Below are 5457 nucleotides of genomic sequence, written 5' to 3' on the forward strand. Positions count from 1 at the left end.
CAGCGCGGGCACACGTGGCTCCGCGGATGCCGCGCGCGGGGACGCGGGTGGGCTGAGGAGGGGGACAGGATAGGGGCGGAGCAGAGGTGGTGAGGCCAAGGATACGGAGCAGAAGGTAGTGACAGAGGAATGATGTAGGGCGGGAAGGGGGGCCCATCACGGTCACGTGGGTTCAAATCCCCAGTGTGGTCTTGTACTGGCTCCCAGAAGCTGGGTAGAAAGGTTTGGGGTCAGGGTTGGGCACCCTTCTGATGTTGGATGCCCCCATCCACCCTGCTTGCAGGGTCCCGGGAACCACAGTTTGCTTCTTGTGGAGATTCTAAGCTGCCCCAAGTCTGGGAACGGGGTTCCTCCCTCTGCAGCCCCTATGTGAGGCAACGGGGACCACTGAGCCCAGCTTCACACCAAACCCTTATAACCTCTCCCAGAGTCTCTTGGACCCCTGGATTTAATGATGTCCCATGTCAATCAGCAAGCATTAACGGACATGAGTTCGACTCCTAACCATAAGGTCAGCTGTTCAAATCCACCAGCTGCTCCTTTTTTGGGGGGGAGGTTTTCTGCTCTCGGAAATCCTATACAGGGTCGCTAGTTTTGCTCGCAGGTATCGTTAAAGGGGTGGGACCAAGGTAGGCAGTACTCAGTATCACAAAGCTTGGGTAGGGGAGGTAGGCCCTCATTATCCTGGGGGTCTGAGTGTGATCTCACCAGGAACCAGCCCCAGGCCTTACAGGAGTCCCGTCCACACCCGCCCCCACCGTTGTTCACTGAGCTTCTCCGGGTCTGGACCCTCGGTCTTGAAAGGTTCGGGCACCTGAAACAGAACGGAAGATGAGGTGTTGGCAGAGACGGTTCATTTTCTCTGCCAATTTCTGCTTAAAAATAGGGCGCAGACCTAGACAGAAAGCCTGGACGCTGGGCGCGAGGGGAGCCAGGAGGGCGGACAAGGGGACTACAGCCCAAGGGGAAGAAAGGAAGGGAGCAGAGACCAGGCCGTGGGAGCCCCCGGCCCTGTGCGCTCAGGTCACCCAGGGGTCAGCCTCAGCAACCAGGACTCCAAAGAAGATCTTGGGGTTTGAGCGTAGGACGGGACAGCCCAGCCCAACTAGGAACGATCTCCAAGGCCTAAGATGCTGACTGGTGGTCAAATGGTGGTATTGCATTCTGAGCGTGCCCGGAAGGCCAAGCCCTCCAACAGGCTTGCTTTGCAAGTGGTTCATGTTGGTTCTGCTTGCAGGGTTGAGAAGGTCGAGCTTTCTAAGAGTGCTGCACTGTAAGACTAGACTACGACATGCTCCTGCGCAGCGGCTAAAGAGGCAAGGGCCACACCTTTCCTAATTCCCCCAGGCCCTCAATAAAGCAAACCCAGGCCAAGAAAACTTCAGAAACCAGCGGACAGAGGGCTGACGCGCTCTGCAGAAAGCAGTCTAAAGCAGCTAATTCCATGGCCTTCCAGCTCCTGCTTCTTACCCAGCCATAGAGGAGTCCACAGTCTCGGTCCTCCAGCCTTGACCTAGAGGAGGCTCCTACTCTGCAGAACCTACACCTTCCCAGGACTGCCTGCTCACCTGCACTTGGGTGAGGTCCCTTGGCCTTGCTGAGATCCTTGGGGAAAATCATAAAATCCCTTTGAGGGACTAGGCAGGGATGGTCCCTAATGAGGGCGCATTTAGGGTCCTCAGGCAACCAGTCCTCAGGGAATTGTCCCAGAGGATGATGTCTCCAAGCTCAACTTCACAGCTGGACACTGCCCAGAACTTGTCTCGGTCCCCCCGAGGAGGACCGAGGTGGTCTACTGACATTGTTGTGTTCTGGTCTCCATGCTTCGCATGCTTCCTGCTCTGTGTTGAGTCACTTAATCCCCATCACAGACCATTTTACTGGTGAGAACACAGACATTAAGAAGCTGAGGAACCTGCCACACTAGTTTCCCGTGGCTACTGAAATGACTCACTCCACACTGGGAGGCTCTGGAGACCAGAAGATGGGAATCAAGATGTCAGCAGGGCTGGTTCCCTCTGAAGGTTCTGAGGGAGAATCTGTTTCCTGCATGCCTCTCTCTCAGCTTCTGGAGGCTCCTGGCAATCCGTAGTGTTCCTTGGCTTGTGGCCACGTCACTCTAATGTCTGCCTCCGTCTTCACATGTCCCCAGAAGAGGCCACCCTCTAGGCAGCAGGTGAGGGCAGGATCTGCCATCAGGGTTCTGCTCACTGCTGCCCTTGCAGGTTCCTGAGGACAGAAAGCAAGGGATAGGGGCAACAGGGATGGTGCCTGTGATGGTAGGGGTGCTGGGATGGGGGTGATGAAAGGGCCATATTCCCACCCTCTCGCTGCTGTCAACAGATGTTGCACAAAGTCTTTGCCAGTCCTATCTCCTCCACGACCCCCACAGAAGGCTTTGGGTAGGAGTTGGTTCTTTTCCAGGAGAACAGATAAGCTCAAAGCATGGTAGTTTGAAGTGAAGCCATTAATTGTCTCAGGATTTTATGGAATCCTGGTGTGGTGCTCTAGGGTAAGCACTGGACTGTGAACCACAAGGTCAGTGATTCAAACCTACCAGCTGCTCCTCATAAACCCTATACGGGGTTGCTAAGTAGGAACCGACTCAAAGGCACTTCAACAAGTAACAAGATTTCATGAGTCAGGACATTGGTTGGGCTCAGCTGAGCTCAATCTTCTTGGCGTGGCTTGGGCTCACCAGTATGCTTGGTCCTGGAGGACAGTGGAGCAGATTGACTGGACTCTCTCCCTCTCTGTGTGGAATTAGGCTTGTAGATGTGGACTCTGCCCATACATGTTGGACAGCTCTAAATGAGCTTGTGCCAAGAAGCCTAGGCCAAAGCTGCAAGCCTTCTGAATACCTGTTGTTGGAAGTTCTGGAATGTCACTCCTACAAGGCATTACAGGCCACGAGACCCAAGAGAGGAATAAGATTGGCCTCTCTAGGAAGGAAGCTGAAGAATTGTGTCTCTTTTCATCTAAATAGGAACACCAGTATTATTTTATAGAGGAAGAAAGTGAATCTTGGAGAGGGGAGGTCAGTCTTTCAGGGACTCAGCTGGTTGTCAAAGCCAAGACCTCAACCCAAGCAGAACCCAGCATGCACTGGGACCTTATTCAGCTCATGTTTCCTGAGCACCTACTACGTTCCAGGCTTGGTCAAGGCGGATGGCCAGGTCCTGAGCTGGCAGCCCAGATGCAAACAAGGAAACAGCCCTAATAGATAAACAGTCATGACTAAGGCTGTGAGAGCTGAGATAGCTTCTTTTATTAATAAAAACATATTTGCATGGCAAAAAGCTGGTGAGGTAAACATCAAACTGCCAATGGTGTTTATATCTGGGGGCTGGGTTTTTGTTGTTTCTTGTTTATCTGCACTTGCTCATGTTTCAACAAGGAACATGTGTTATTATTTCCTTCACAACAATAACAAAATCTATGAAGGGGAAAATCTCATTTCCTGCGTCTGGCCCAGCAGGAAAACACCAGGACATGGAGCCTGAGGGGACAGGCCTCCTAGTCCCTCTGGCCACAGTGGAGTCCCACAGCTTGGCGGCCTGTCCTTCCCGCTCAGGCTGCTGCCTTGCCAGAGGCCATTTCTACAGAAAATAGTAACTATGCCAATTCAATTTCACTTGCTGAATGCTTTCTCACAGCTGGCCATCCATGGAAACTGCGACGCTGAGCGGAAGCTGCTCAGTGGCGCCCCCTCCCGGGAGCATCGGTACCACGTCCTAGATAAGCTTCTGTGCCCAGACACCAAAGTGGGTCCTGGCTTTTCCTCTGAGGTTTCCTCCATCAGCGCTGGCTGTAGTGTGACCACCTGAAGCTGGGGAGATGCTATGTTGACATTTTCTCCAGACAGGGGCTAACATGTCCTATCACTGTGAGATTTGCTGAAGACCAGTGGGCAGCTTAAAATCTCTGGGCCTTTGCAACTCAAACTCCTGAACTTGGCATTGTCTTGACTTTCTTCCTCCTATGGTGGGGATAACATCTGTTATTTAATGTGGGCCAGCCATGTCAGGTGGCAGCGAGGAGCTGAACCTGCTCCCTGGTGTAACCCCACACTCCTACTTAGCAGCTACCCATCCCAGGCCACTCTAGAAGATTGAATTATGTCCCCACCCCAAATTCATATCCATCTGGAATCTCAGAACGTGACCTTACTAGGAAAGAGAGTGTGGGCAGGAGTCTAATGAATGATGTCCTTATAGGAAAAGGAGAGAGCACAGACACAAACAGAGACACAGAGGGAAGACTGTGGTCTGCTCCTGGTCCACCAGTGAAGAGTGGACAGACAGACCAGGGGGAACGTGCCCTGGTACCCAGCACTCCCCCCCACCCCAGGTCTCCCCAGGTCTCCCCACTTATGGTGCCCCCAAGGGCAGCTGCTGGTTTGGGTACAAGAGTCTCAGAGAGGTGACTGTGGTGTTCTCACTGTGAATGGACAGAGGAAAGGCCAGCGGCTCCCTGTCCCATGCGTAGGCCTGAACTCAGGGATCTATACCTTCACTGGCCCAGTCTCATGCTGCAGGTGAGGCTTTAGGGTCCCACAGGAAAGGGCAGAGTGAGGCTGCGCAGCAACTTTCACAACCTGTAAAGGGACTATTTAGAAGCATCCGGTTAAATTGCTCCACGTGCCAATGTGCGTCCTCCAGCAAGCTCCATCCTGCTGGTTATTAATGAGTGATGGGCTGGTGTCCCTCCACACCTATCCAGGGAACACAGCACCCACTGCCCATTGTCCTGTGAGATGGCTTCAGAATTGGAGGGTATTAGTAAAATTATTACAAACAGGAAGCACACATACACACATGCACAGCTAGTTGGATCTGCTTTTTATAACCTAGTTGAAAACCTGACCTTTTGAAATAGATGCTATTTTACCTCAGAGCATCTGCAACCTGTCTGGGTCGGATAGACTCAAATTTCCCATAAGTCCTATATTTACCTCACCACAGAAACCAGAGAGTCGAGCTGGGTGATGTGAATGATGGCAGTCTGCAGTGGATGGGCCTTGGAGCCCCTGGACACCTTCTCAATAAGCACAGGATGGACAGGGCAGCCTGGTGAGTACAGATTCAGATGACAGAGTGTCCCTCTGCTACCACAATCAGCAAGGAGTCAGTGCCCACCCAAGACACACACATGCACATGGAGACACACAGAGGGCTTCAAAAACTTCATGCAAAAATGGAGCTGAGAGAACAAACAAGATGGCGGATTGGGCGGACGTATAGCAGAGAGCTCCGCCAACAACAACACAAAATACCCGGCCAAGCAGGCTCAGGGGCTGGTCCCAGAACTCTGAACCACATAGAAAGGAATACTTAGAAGGGTGGAAGGCTCACAGCTGGGGGGATTTGTGGCAGAAGCAAGAAATCTATTGCTTTCTAGTCCGGGACGCTCGGCTGCTCCAGGAGCCGCCATCTTGGGTGAGACCACGTGGGGGAA

This window comes from Chrysochloris asiatica, unplaced genomic scaffold, assembly GCF_000296735.1.
Source record: "Chrysochloris asiatica unplaced genomic scaffold, ChrAsi1.0 scaffold00037, whole genome shotgun sequence".
NCBI classification, from domain to species: Eukaryota; Metazoa; Chordata; class Mammalia; order Afrosoricida; family Chrysochloridae; genus Chrysochloris; species Chrysochloris asiatica.